The sequence below is a fragment of the Carassius auratus genome, chromosome 12 (genome assembly GCF_003368295.1).
Source record: "Carassius auratus strain Wakin chromosome 12, ASM336829v1, whole genome shotgun sequence".
NCBI classification, from domain to species: domain Eukaryota; kingdom Metazoa; phylum Chordata; class Actinopteri; order Cypriniformes; family Cyprinidae; genus Carassius; species Carassius auratus.
The window spans coordinates 19,971,661-19,986,995 of record NC_039254.1 but is presented as its reverse complement, the minus strand read 5'-3'; positions in this window follow the sequence as shown (position 1 = coordinate 19,986,995).

Sequence of the window (15,335 nt, the reverse complement as noted above, 5' to 3'; positions counted from 1 at the left end):
GTTTTAGATGTTAGACAGTTGAGAGCTCTGGAGGAAAAAGAGCAGTGGAGTAGTCTGGACTCTGAGATCAAAGATGCTTTTCTCTGGCTCCTCTCCAGTTCTGCTTCCCTCTTTATGTCTCGGCCTGGATAAGCAGACAGATCTGCAGGCACTGCAAACTACTGTTCTGCGTTCTCAAGCAAGATGTTGGCATGAAACAACACCACATTTAACCAGGTTCTCTTTACGACGACATCGTGTTTTGGCAAAAGACCAAAATCCAGAGATGAAACCAAAAGTATAATTAGGGCTTATTAGAGTGCAAAAAAGGTCATCAAGGCTGATTAGGGTAATATGGCTTTGAACAGATTTCGGTGTGTGAAAGCGAATGATAATATTCTTCAGTATCTACCAGTTCTGTTTCAGGTTTATTTTTCTATCAAAACCTGACAACCTGAGTTGCTAAAATGAATGCTAAATGAGAGGTCAGTGACAGAGGACATGTCCTTCTCTCGTCCATATCTTATCATCAAATACTGAAAGATAGACGGAGACAGTTTGTGATTATTGTAAAGGATAATCCCCACAACCCCACTTTTTTCACACAATTACATAACTCCACTTCAGTCAAAAGGCAAACAAAATGAGTGTGGCCCACAGGCTATTAATGCCAAGGATTTAGTGTAATCAGGAATATTATTGTCATTTTTAAATTCATTTCAAACAAAACAGAATTTTGAAGGCTGAAACCCATCACTGTCCATATCTTTTACATTTTAAATTGCTCACATTTTGTATAAAAAAAAAAAAAATAAAAAAAAAAAGCATATACAGCTGTTCCTTTTACTGTAGGCACTAGCGGCAAACCAGCGAAGACAGATCAGTAATATTCTGGCATAGAAATTTGCTATAACAATTGTTGTAATGTTGATGTTGGAGCCTAGTGATGGTTGACCAGAACACTTCCTGTAACACAAAGCAACAAGCTTGCATGGGTACATAACACTACCATTCAAAAGTTTTCGACTTTTTAACAGAAGTCTCTTATGCTCTCCATGACTTAATATATTTGATCAAGTAAAACAGTAATATTGTGAAAAAGTATTACAATTAAAAATATATATATATTTTTCGTTTTAAATATATTTTAAAATTACTTTTATTTATGTGATATCAAAGCTGAATTTTTCATCAGCCATTGTTCCAGTCTTTAGTATCACATGAACTTACAGCAATCATTCTAAATGATAATTTAAGTTTAGGAAACATATCTTGTTTTTATTAATGTTAAAATGATTGCATATATCTATATATATTTGTGTTCTTAGAAAATAAAAGCATTTATTTGAAATAGAAACATTGTTTAACATAAAAAACATGTCTTTACTGTCACTTATGTTACTAAAGACTGAAAATTTTGCATATCATAAATTGGGTTTGATAATTTATCTTTTGACAGAAGGATTTGACTGTGCTCAGATTTGGGAAAAAAACTATGTAAATGCACCTGAAATCACTTAAAATTCAAACATTTTGAAGCCACACACACACACACACACACACACATTTGTTTTTGTGAAAAGTGGGGACATCCCATAGGCGTAATGGTTTTTATAATGTAGAAACTGTATATTCTATCGCCCTTCACCAACCCTACACCTAACCCTAACCCTCACAGGAAACTTTGTGCATTTTTACTTTCTCAAAAAAACCAAATTCTGTATGATTTATAAGCGTTTTGAAAAATGGGGACATGGGTTATGTCCTCATAAGTCACCCTCTCCTTGTAATACCTGTGTCATACCCATGTCATTATACAGAGTTGTGTCCTGATATGTCACAAAAACATGCCCCCCCCCCCACAAACACACACAGATATATATATAATGTAGAGCATTTTGGGATCATATGGATTATATTGTGTGACTTATAATTAACTAAAACTCTAATTAGAGTGTTAGTAGAGTATAAGTAGACTAGTAGGGTTAGGGTTAGAATAAGTTGACATGTACTTGAAAAATTATTTATGGTCAGTCGAATGTCTTTTGGGACTCCATCACAAGAAAGTTAGCAGACATTCTACTAACACTCTAAAAAGAGTTACCTATGAATTTGTTTAGCAACCCCCTTTTTTAACCCAAAACAAATTACAAAATACTACAAAAAAAGTGATTCATTCTAAAGAGCAAATAACATTACAAAGTTCCAGAATTGGTCAGGAACGACTGTGCTTGTAGCAACAGAGATGTGGGTCAGACACTGTGATAGACCAGAAAGTCAATAATAGTGTTTTTGTAGAGGTCAAGTGCGTGCAATAGTTGAAAGTCAATTGCTCACAAAAGAGTTGTGGCTCCCTCTGTTTTTTGAAGGCTGTCCTGATACAGTTCATTCCACCATTGAGATACGTTTGAAGGTTCTTGGGATATTTTGTGCCTCATTGTAATGATACACAAGGTGCTGAGTACACCAAGAAAATTTAGCTGTTGTATTTGTTTGCATTTGTAACTCAAACACTGTCAGATGATAATGTAACAGTCATTGGTCTACTCACAAATGGTGAGGAGGCTGTGTACAGGAAGGAGGTTAAGACCCTGGCAGTATGGTGCCAGGAAAACAACATCTTTCTGAACAAGACCAAGGAGATGACCACAGATTACAAGAAACATCAGGGAGGAGCAAACACACCTTTTTTTAATCAATAGGACCTTTAGATAGCAGTAGAAAATTGGCTGAGACTACTACAGCTGTACCATTTTATCTAATCCTTTTACCATTTTTTGAGTACACAACCGCATACTGGAATGATTTATATAGGATCATGTGAAACTGACGAATGGAGTAATAGTGTATAATATTTGGTGAATTGGTGAGTATTAGATATTTATTTCAAAAGGATTAAAAAATATAACAGAATCCAAACTTCTAAGGTTTATTACTTTTTAAAGTATGGTAAAAAACAAAACAGATATTACCAACAAATGTGGTAAGAGAATTCATGGTTGTTACAGTTTATATGCTTGAAATCTTACTACTTTGCACACTTTATGTGTGTATTAATAAGTGGTAAATTTTCTGTGGTACATCTAATTTTTCACAAACCTACAGGCTGTCTGAGAATCTATGGGATTGCTAAGGACATTTGGTCGGTCAGTAAGCTCTTCACCTCATCTTTATCCTCTGCTTTGGACACTAAACCTACTAGTAGACCCAGAAGCTAGACCTCCTCTTGTGGAGAACACTCAGGAGGAGGGAACAGGTTCCTACAGTGGAGCTCAGATAAAGGTGTTATGTGTGCTAAAAGCTGATTCCTTTACCCCTTCCTCAAAGGGAAGTGTGAAGTAAAAATAGTGAAAAATTCTTTGCCTTCCAAAATCGAGATGCTACGGGCTTCTTTCAACCTGCTGGGCAACATGCCATGAAACAGCTTGGCAAGCGATGCTTGCATTTACTCGAATGATTTTTCAGATGTTCAGTTTTTAAAGTGGACTGCCCATGAAATGGCCTTATTTGTGGGTGCAGCAGTGGCTGCATGGTGCATGTTTCTTGTCCTGTGACCCTGAGATCAATTGTAAGGGTGCTTCTGCACCACACTTCAGATAAATCAATACTTATTTATATAAGAGCTGTATTTACTGCACTTCTTAACAGCTGACTGTTGTTTAAAGCTTTTGTAAAGCTGTTTGAGGAGTTAGTAGTTAACTAAAGGGGTCATGAACTGCATTTTGTTTTAATTTTAGAAAGTTCTCTGTGGTCCACTTATAATGTTAGCAAGACTTTTTTTGAAACGCTCTTTGAAACATGTCATTTTGGTAGTCATGCTACAAATTTTTTGGGTAACACTTTAGTATAGGGACCAGGTGTCACTATTAACTAGTTGCTTATTAGCATTCCTATTATTAACATAATTGGCTCTTTTACATATTTAACATATTTAGTAATAATAACAAAAATGATGACTTTATTCAGCATTGTCTTCTCTTCCGGTATGTTGTGAGCGCGTTCACTGCAGTGTAGTGATATCCGGTTCACGAACAATCACTCAATGTAATCGGATCTTCTTGAACCAGTTCACCAAATTGAACTGAATCGTTAGAAACACTACTGGTGATACGAAGAACGAGAACGAGTCAATCATTTGTTCATTATCTAGCTCGGTTCGGGGTTCATCTTCAGAACTCTGTTCACAACAGTTCAGTCAAAGTACTGTTTGAGTACATGAATTACTCCGGGATATTGGTTTGTTTGAACTCAGAGGGAAGTGTCAGCCAAATTAAAAAAGTTAACAGCTTAAGTCATTTGTGGATTAATGCTTATTGGAGACGTGAACAGTTTCAAACGATTTGGTTCGATTCGGTCAAGAAGAGACGGTTTTTAGACCAAAATTTATTTTCAATGCTTCAAAAAATTCTAACGGACCCTCTGATGTCTCATGGACTACTTTGACGATGTTTTTATTACCTTTCTGGACATGAACAGTATACCGTACATACACTTTCAATGGAGGGACAGAAAGCTCTCGGACTAAATCTAAAATATCTTAAACTGTGTTCCCAAGATGAACGGAGATCTTAACGGGTTTGGAACGACATGAGGGTGTCATTAATGACATAATTTTCCTTTTTGTGTGAACTAACCCTTTAAGCTCACTGAAACCAAGCAGCACAGCAACATCACATGAGTGTGTTACCGTGATAGAGATGATAGTCAAAAATCTCTACCGGTTGACAAATTTCTACCAGTTAATCATCTCTACTGGTATATTGCCCACCCCTATGTAACAGAGAGAGCAAAAGTGACACGTTTAATAAATGTTTCTCATACTTGTGTGTTGTGACATTACGTCGGATCCAATGTAATTATCACTACATAATTGTTAATTTTCGTCTCTCTGAAAAGACTGCATTGATCTGTGTCTTGTTCAAAATGAATCAAGCGAACAAGTAAATGCAATCGGAAACTTTGTCATAAGTTCATTAACATTACACTATCTCTATATCAGACATGGTAGTTCTATGTGACTAAAGACAACAGAACCAATTATATTCATCCAGTATAGACAGGATGTTATAGGAACATTGGATCCGGATATGCCATGTTGCCTTACTACCCCCATATTCTTTATTTTTTTTCTCATTTTAAGTTATTGTCAAACCTGTCCTGGAGTACCCCCAGCTCTGCACATTTTGTATGTCCCCCACATCTATCACACCTGATTCAACTCATCAGATCATTAGTGGAAACTGCAAGACCGGAAGTGGGTTTGTCAGATAAAAGGAGACATACAAAATGTGCAGTGCTGTGGGACTTCATGGAGATGTTTGAAAACCCCTGGTTTAGTACTTACAGTCATTTCAGAAAGCTGTCCGCTGCCAGTGGAAGAGTCACTGTTTTGCTCCATGTGACCTAGTTTCGCCTTCATGTTGATTGTTAATTTGATTCCATGTGTGTCTCCTTAGTCCCTTGTTATCCTGTATTTAAAAGCCCCAGTCCTACTAGTTCATGCCTTCTGCTACATGTGTCTTCCTGGTTCCCTTGATTAAATTAAAGTCTCCTGTGTTGATGTACTCCTGGTATCCTCGATCCTCGCTCTGTGCTCCCTCACAGTAGCACCACGACAGTCACATGGGGCAAATTCCTCCTGATCTTGCTCAAAAATAGTTTTTAGCTTCATGTTTTGCCACTCACATAGAAGCATTTTGACTGAATGCGGGGAAAAATAAGGTTTATAACTGAAAACACTGCAGTACGTAACAATGCAATTCCAAACACTTCCAGGAATAAAGAAGGTTAAATGAATGGAAAGAGAAAATTTATAGTAATAAAACAGCAACAGTAGGACTTATTACCGATGTTTAATAATGCTGTGTTTTTCTTATTTCGGACTGCAAAATAGGACAATATCTTCCAATGCATCTTCAGGTTGCGGGTTCAACAGATGGGTTTCAGGTAGGGATGCACGATAATATCGGCACAATATCGGTATCGGCCGATAAAAGCTTAAAATGACCATTATCGGTATCGGCCGATATGAATATTTCTGCCGATGAGCCAAACCGATATTCTCCAAGTGAAATAATTGACCTGTTTTTCAGATGTGAATGTCTGTCTACATTTGTAAAATAATAAATTTATGGTAGAATCAGTACAGAAGAGATACATAGATTTCTCTTCAGTAAAATTAAAGTTTAAATATATCAGTATATATTTGTATATATATCGATATCGGTATCGGCATCGGCCAAAATTATTTTGAAAATATCGGCATATCGAATATCGGCCAAAATCCAATATCGTGCATCCCTAGTTTCAGGTTTATATATATATATATATATATATATATATATATATATATATATATTAGGGGTGTAACGGTTCACAAAATTCACGGTTCGGTTCGATACGATACACTGATGTCACGGTTCGGTTCGGTTCGGTTCGATACGTTTTAGATACAGCAAAATGTAAAAACATCTCAACTTTTCAGAATGCCGCAAGCGCACCGCGGGTCATGTGACAAGAACTAACCAATCAGCTTCATCCTTTCCCGTAACAACGTTGAGAGCTCAGCCAAGATGAAGGATCAGCTGATCATAGTTGTAAATGGATTGCAATTTTGAAATAAATTTAGTAGCAGAGCTACTGCAAGCGATTTTTAGAGCTGCAAATCCATTTATCCTTCGCTGAAATTTCCGCGTCTCATGGAGAGAGCACGTCATTGTTGCTTAGCAAAGACAGACGCCTCATGAGCGCTTCTGCCCGAGCGCTTTGGAAAGGAGGAGAAAGACGCGCTTAGCGTTTTCCATGCGTTTTTAGGCACGATATGTGAACGGCCCCTAAGGCGCTTGCTCACTCAGCACGCGCTGAAGGCTCGTTGCAAAATGTCGAATGCCTTTAACAGACCAGAAATATAAGATCCTAAAATAACCAACAGGTCTGGTGTTTGGGTTGGATTCCCTGTAAGCTATAGTTTCTAAATGCTGCAGGGATAGTTTGCTGCGTGCATGTTTCTCCTTTTTTTCGTCTTTTCGCAGATAGTACTGACGCATATATCCCCGCTGGTGTTTTTTTTTTTTTTTTTTATTCCCGCTGCAGATGCGACATACCGTTGTTTTTTTATCCACCACTCTCTTGCCATCACCATTATAGCTTAAAGGGAATCCAAAGTGCACCCAAACACCAGACCTGTTGGTTATTGGGGGATCTTCTCATTTCTAGTCTGTTAAACGCATTGGCTATTTTGCAACGAGCCTTCAGCGCGTACTGAGTGAGCGAGCGCCTGCTGAGTAGCCTAACATAAACATATAAGATGGTGTTTTTTTCTTCTTCGGGAGTGTCAGGGGCGTTGCCTGTTACGTTGTTTGGGTTATTGGGCTACCTTGTTGAACGCATATCATTATATTTCTCTCTCTCTCTTTTTTTTTTTTTTCAAATATAATTAATTACTCCAACGAACCGTTCGGTATACATAATGCGTACCGCGTACCGAACCGAAAGCGTCGTACCGAACGGTTCAATACGAATACGCGTATCGTTACACCCCTAATATATATATATATATATATATATATATATATATATATATATATATATATAACAAACATGATTAATGTAACCATTTAGCTTTTGGAGCAAGGGTGCTGCCATCTTGCAAGAACCACCACATGTGACGTCATAGGGTTGGTTTGCTAGGCTGGCCAGTAAGGTTATATAAACATTTCTTTACATTTTGAACACGCACTTGTTTTGAAATGGAGGAAGATGACCTTGAAAGCACTGTTAAGTCCATAATAAGTTCAATTGCCTTTGCATTTGAGCCGTTACGGGGATGGGACTGAGCAGTAGCTTATTGGGGGTTGAAGAAGTTGTGAACCTGCAGTTTTGGGGTAGTGCAGATTGCAGATTTGAAACAATACTCGTTTATATGGATACTCCTGAAAACTGTCATTCCGATGGACATGGCTTTGTGTGTGTCAGCGCCAACAGAAATTATCTATCACAACGCTTGAATAATGCATTTAAATTTCAGAAAAGGTCTATCACACTGTGTAGCCTACAGTATATGTACTGCATTGAAATATATCCCTTGCTGTCTCACACTTAATATTTAATCTGACAAGGCTTAAAACACGTGAGAATGATAAACTTTAAGGAAGTAGCACTGTTCCGATTGTTCAGATGGGTGATTAGTTAAACATTATATGCCCTGTTAACATTAGGAAAGCTAACTATTTTTGCAGGTGAACATAAATATGATACATACAACTGGTGAACCAGTCAATGTAATGCATATGTCTTAATGGTCTGACATAACAATAAAATGTGACATGAATAATATTGTATGAAGCGTTGTTTGTTTACATCACGTTGTTTCTTGCATTATAAAAACTATGCCTGGGATACCAAGAACAAAACTTAGCATATAGATAGTTTGATGTTGAATATTCATTCAAATTATGGCAAAAACCAAATTATTTATGTGTTAAAATATCATTTGTGTGTTAAAAATGTAAAGAAATGCTTGTATTACTTCATTGGCCATTGGAGCAAACCAACCCCGTGATGTCACACGCGGTGGTACTGCAAGATGGCGGCACTCTTGCTCCAAAAGCTATAAGAAAACATCCATTTCTCTTTAAAATGTTTACATTAATCATGTTATATATATATATATATATATATATATATATATATATATATATATATATATATATATATATATATATATATATATATATATATATATATATATATTAATCAAAGGAGACATCTATTTTCTAAATAATGTTTCATTGACTGACTGCTTCAATTCCACTTTAAGGTTTGCCCACTTATAAAGAAATAAGTATTTGATCCCCAAGTAAAACATGACTTAGTACTTGGTGCAGATACCCTTGTTGGCAAGCAAAGAGGTAAGATGTTATTTTTTGTAGTTGTTCACCAAGTTTGCACACATCTCAAAAGGGATCTTTACAGATCCTCTCTAAATCCTTAAGGTTTTGTGGCTGTTGTTTGGCAACTTGAAGTTTCAGCTCCCTCCACTGTTTCTATAAGATTGAGATCTAAAGGTTGGCTAGGCCACTCCATGACCTTAATGTACTTTTTCTTTTGTTGCCTTGGTGGTATGTATTGGGTCATTGTAATCCTTGAAGACTTATCCATGACCCATCTTCAGTGTTCTGGCTGGGGGAAGGAGGTTCTCATCCAAGATTTTACAGTTCACGTCCCCATCCCTTAGCCCCTCAATGTGGTGAAGTTGTCCTGTACCCTTAGCTGAAAAACAGCCCCATAGCATAATGTTTTCACTTCCGTGCTTGACTGTTGGCTTTTTTGAAACAGGTATAAAACCCGATAACACTAATACCCTTTTGTTGGGTTGGAGAGCTGCCTTTACCACACTTTATTATTTGACCTACTAAAAAAAGGACAGTGTGTGTAGACATGCCAAGGTTTAATGTAAAAAAAAAAAAAAAAAAAGACCAGAACCACAGAACAGTTTTCCACTTTGCCAAAGTCCATTTTAAATGAGCATTGGCCCAGAAAAAATGCCTGTGCTTCTGGATCATGTTTAGATATAGTTTCTTTTTTTACCTATAGAGTTTTAGCTGGCAACTGCGAATGGCACAGTGGATTGTGTTCACTGACAATGTTTTCCGGAAGTATTCCTGAACACGTGTGATTTTCATTACAGTAGCATTCCTGTATGTGATGCAGGGCCATCTAAGGGCCCGAAGATCATGGGCATCCAGTATGGTTTTCCGGCCTTGACCCTTACGCACAGAGATTGTTCCAGATTCTCTTAATATTTGGATGATATTATGCACTGTAGATGATGATAACTTCAAACTCTTTGCATTTGTTCTCTGAGAAACACCTTTCTGATATTGATCCACTATTTTTCGCCGCAGCATTGGGGAAATTGATGATCCTTTGCCCATCTTGACTTCTGAGAGACACTGCCACTATGAAAGGCTCTTTTTATTCTTTATTCCCGATCATGTTTCCCATTGACCTAATAAGTTGTAAATAGGTCCTCCAGCTGTTCCTTATATGTACAGTTAACTTTTTCAGGCTCTTATTGCTACCTGTCCCAACTTTTTGGGAAAAAAGCAGCTCTCATGAAATCCAAATTTCTCACTTTCAACATTTGATATGTTATCTATATTCTATTGTGAATAAAATATAGGTTTATGAGATTTGTAAATTATTCCATTCCTTTTTTACTCACAGTTTGTACAGTGTCCCAACTTTTTTGGAATCAGGTTTGTACTTTTAGCATGACTATTGTTAAACCCTTAGTTCACCCCACAATGAAAATTCTGTCATTAATTACCCTCATGTCGTTCCAAACCCATAAGACTTTTATTAATCTTCGGAACACTAATGAAATTCTTTTGATGACAGAATGCTCTCAAATTTCTTACCATAGACTGCCTTTGTAACTTCAAAAACTTCATAAAAAGATCGGAAAACTAATCCATATGAATCGAGTGGTTTAGCTAAAATTTTCTGAAGAAGAAGAAGAAGTTTTATTTATATAGTGCCTTTCCATAGTTCAAGGTCACTTTAACATAGTGCAATATGAGACATTTACACACCCACATAAACAGTACAGACACATAAGGCCACATATAGCCATATTATACAAAATACATATTAAAAATATATGTTTTTAGCTGAGTCTTTATAGTTGACAAAGAAGATATATTACGAAGTGTAAGGGGTAGTGAATTCCATACTTTAGGGGCATTAATACTAAATGACCTACCACCTACAGTGGACTGCCAAAAACGTGGAATGGACTAAAGACCTAGCTCAGATGATCTAAAGGAACCGGGCAGGAGAATAAGAGTACAACAGGTCAGACAGATATGGAGATGCAAGACCATTTAATGCCTTAAATGTTAGAAGCAATATCTTAAAGTGGATATGTGATGCCACAGGTAGCCAGTAAAGACCATGTAGTAGAGGAGTAATGTGAACAGAACGCCTGGTTGAGGTGAGAACTTGCTGTGGAGTTTTGAACATACTGTTACCTTGCCATTAGTTTTTAGGCAAACCAAGAGAAATAGATGTACCCAGGTGGAGTTAAAAGGTTTAAAATTGAAGAAGTCATTGGTCACTTGCCAGGTTTCTGTCAAAAGTAGCATGTCCAGTTTTGCGTCAATTTTCATGCATGTAAACATTGATCAGCGAACATAACCAGAAGCTCACACTGCATGAAAAGGAGCTTTTCCGGACTGTTGATGTCAGTGTATAAACCCATAAATGGAACGTTTCCGTCAGTTTCCGTCTATGTGCTCTAGCGTTTCTGATTTCTGGACACTGTCTGAAACTGACTGTTCTGTGCAGGGTGACCATATGAGCCATTTTCCCTTGACGCATCCTTGCCAGGATTTCTATATTGCCTAAAACATCCAAAGTAGTTTGACCAATTACATGCAGGTATGGTACATAATCAACCAATCATGGCTTGTGAGAAGGTGAGATCTGCAGAGAACGATTAAAGCAATGCAAAAACATGTACATGTTAGGTGTTCGTTTGTTCGTTTATTCAATTTGAACCGTCGCTTCACACCGATCATTGTATGACACCAAAGTACCAAGAGAGTGATTTTAATGCATAAGGAGCCAAAATCTGGATATTTTAGGCAATATAAAAATACTGTCAAGTGTTTTCCAGTCTGCTCACTAACGCGATAAACTCCCATACACGGACGGAAATGTTTTCTCACTCACCGGTAAATCCATTTACATCCCTGTACATGACAATAGCCGCTGCAAAATCCAGGCACTTAAATCTCTGTAAACAGACACTCATGTCTCAGTAAACGTCAATAAATTACTGTACACTTAATATGTTTTAAATGCTACGGGCCTTCTATACAAAAATGCGTAATATGCGCTTATAAAAACTGTCAACAAAGCCACAAACACAGCAAGGCATCAACAAAACTAAATTGTAATTTTTCAACAGAATGCAAGACTGCAAACATTTAGCACGGCTGTAAATATTATGAAACAAACTCAGCAGGACTGCAACATAATTTAGATTGAGAAAATATTTTAAATATTTGCAAACACAGACTTTTCAAGTAATTCATTAAACTCATTAAATAAAATAATTAAAAAAATAAACAATAAAAAAATTATACTAACCAAAAGACAAACACAATAATGGATATACTTGCAATGGATACTGCAAAGTCAGGACAGTTATTACTACTTTCTCTATCAGACAAACACAGCATCAGGACCATGCCATATTTTTTCATTTAATTCTGTCTTTCAGAAGCTACAGAAGTGCTCATAAGTTTACATAGCACAGAGCTGGTCTTTTTAATTAGAGTTGGAGCGAAACTCTGCAGAACAGTAGCAGGACACCTCCAGGACTGAGTTTGACCCTCTGTGCCCTAGCAGAATATACAATCATTTTAACAAAACAAGAGGGATCATAATGTATGCCATTTTTATTTGTTACTATCATAAATAATCAAATTTTACATAATAGATATTTACATTTACTGATTTTCTAAAAATGAAAATGTATAATTTATAAAAATGTTCAAAAGTTTACATACACTGGATGACCCATAGCATTACATAGCTTACCCATAGGATTACATACATTTCACCTCCAAGGCTGTCTCTGGTGAATCAGAAGTCAGCTGCAGTGTTTGGAGACTCTGAAATCAGAGGAGCAGAATGTGTAAATGGGGAATATGTTACAAATTAAAGCACACTAGCTAAACTAACATTAATTAATAAACATGTAACGTATATTGTACTAAAAGCTAACTTTGTAACGTTACGTAGCAGTTGCTAAGTTAGCAGTTAATCACGTGTGGTGGGGTGAAGAAGGACACGACGCGAGGATGCAGGTAAGTTCCCCAAAGAGAGGATTTTATTAGGGGTATGGTGGTGAAAGGACGTTGGTGTGCAGTTGTTTAGTGCTCTGTGCTCGACTTCCTCTTCGATTGGTGCATTGGTACGGTGTGGGTCCGTGCTCTACCGTGTCCAGTGGGGCTGGCGGTCACACATTGCTCTCTGCAGAAACAATAGAACTAGGGGATTAGCCGAGTCTTGTGGAGACATCTCTCACCTCTGCGTTCGTTTGCTGGGTTTATGTAACCAGAGCTTGATGGGGCGCAGGTGTGGCCACTCAGCCTGTGACGACCAGGTGCAGGAGTGACTGCTCAGTTTCCAGGGCAACGCTGATGAGAGCTCGGAGTCACGTCTCACACTACCCGACCCCCCCCCCCCCCCCCCCACCCACAAAGCGTCATCCTGTTCCTGTGGAGAAGCGAGGAGATTGGGGGAGGGTGGGGAGTGGACCCTGACAGACCTGTGAAAGCTGCCCACATCTGGGTGATTCAAGCGTAGTTTATTATGAGGGAGAAGTGGCAGCTGAGGAGGTAATACCTGAGCTCCAGGACTGCCCACTTGAAGGCCAATGCTTCCCTCTCTCTCTCCTCTTTGGCCTGTTCCGTTAAGGGGACCGGCCAGTAGCCCTTGGTGAGGACAAGGGTCGAGATGAACCGGGCCCTTCCCAAACGGTCCAACTTTTAAGGCGGTGGAAGTTGATACAGAAGCGAAGGGTGCCGTTGGTCTTCAGAACCATGACGATGGGGCTGGACCATGGGCTGCATGATGGTTAAGTTACCCCTAACCTCAGCATCTCCTGTACGCATTCCTCAATGGCATGTCGCCGAGCCTCCGGGACATGGTAGGGCCGCTGCCGGATTATGGTCCCAGGTGGTGTGCAGACATCGTGCTCCAAGACGTGGGTTCACCCAGGCTGGGGGGAGACCACATCAGGAAACTGACTGACATGGTGTTGCAGCTCCGACTTCTGGACGGCTGAGAGTTGAGGATCCATATCAACAACCACGGGAGTCGAGTTGGTGTAGGTAGAAAGCTGAGGCCCGGTTCTGACCCAGCACTTCAGGAGATTGATGTGGTAGAGCTGGTCCTCTCTCCTTTTCCCTGGCTGCCGCACACGGTAAGTAACGGGGCCAACCTTTTCGGTGATGGTGTACTGCCCCTACCAAGTGGCCAAGAATTTGCAGGTGGGGACCGGAACCAATATATGGTCTCCTTGCTGGAACTCCCGTGGTGGGGCCGCCCGGTTGTCACTGCTGGGCCTGTTGTGCCTTGTTCCCGTACGATGCGCATGACTCTGTCGATCCACTCCTGCATCTCGCGCGCGTGCTATTGCGGTGTATTGCCGGTTGTTGTTCCCAGGCCTCTCAGGCGACGTCAAGCAGACCGCAGGGTTATTGGCCAAAGAGAAGCTCGAATGGCGTGAAGCCAGTGGAGGCCTGAGGGACCTCTCGAACACCGAAGAGCACGTAGGGTAGCATCTTGTCGCAGTCCCACTTATCTTCGGCTATCTATCTGTTTAAGGGTCTGGTTAAACCGGTCGACGAGTCAGTCTGGGGGTGGTACACCGTGGTGCAGAGCTGTTGGACCTTCAAGATCTTGCAGAGGTCTGCTATCATCTTGGTCAGTCAGAATCTGGCATGGGATGCCGACCCGACTACACAGCAGAAAGAGCTACGACGCGCTCCGCTACCTGGTGTATGGTAGGACCCCCGGCCAGTAACCAGAACCGCTTGAGCCGGGTCGGCTGCTGCGGGTCCAAGATCCACTCGTTGAAGAGTTGGGTGGCGCTGATTGGTGATAGCCCCATCTGGCCCAGGATCTCCTTCCTTAATTCGTAAGAAGCACTTTGTTCTGGGGGAAGCACGAAGTACGCCCATTGTGCCTCTCCTGTTAACAGCCGGGCCAAGATTCGGGCCCACTCCTCCTTGGGCCACGCCTCCCGTGTGGCCACGATCACGAACATCTGGAGATACATCGTTACATCATCGTGGACCGTCATCTTGGGCAGCAACTGCGTTGCCTGGACAAGGGGGTCAGGTAGCGGAGTTCGCGGGGCAGTGGCCAGACGGATCGCGGCGAGCCCACATTCGGTTTCCCCTTGCCGAGAGGCCATGTGCTCAATAATTTGCTGTTGGCAGATGTTCACCTCGGTGAGGTGCTTCAGCAGTTCTTTCAACGCTGAGGGAGGAACAACACCTGGGGAAACCAGAGAAGATGCCTGAGTAAAGGGGCAAGGAGGAGAAAAAAAGCAAAAAACCAAACCAGTCCAACGGGGGGAACGCCATGTGGGGAGGGGTCGTCGGTGTCTTCTTCATTGTCCTGCCCACATTCTCCACCAGTGAGGCAGGGCAAAGAAGGACACAATGCAGGTAAGTTCCCCGAAGATTTTATTAGGGGTATGGTGGTGAAAGGGTTATAAATAATACAACACTGATTTTAATGTTATGTTCTAAAAAAAAAGTAATTTAAATGGG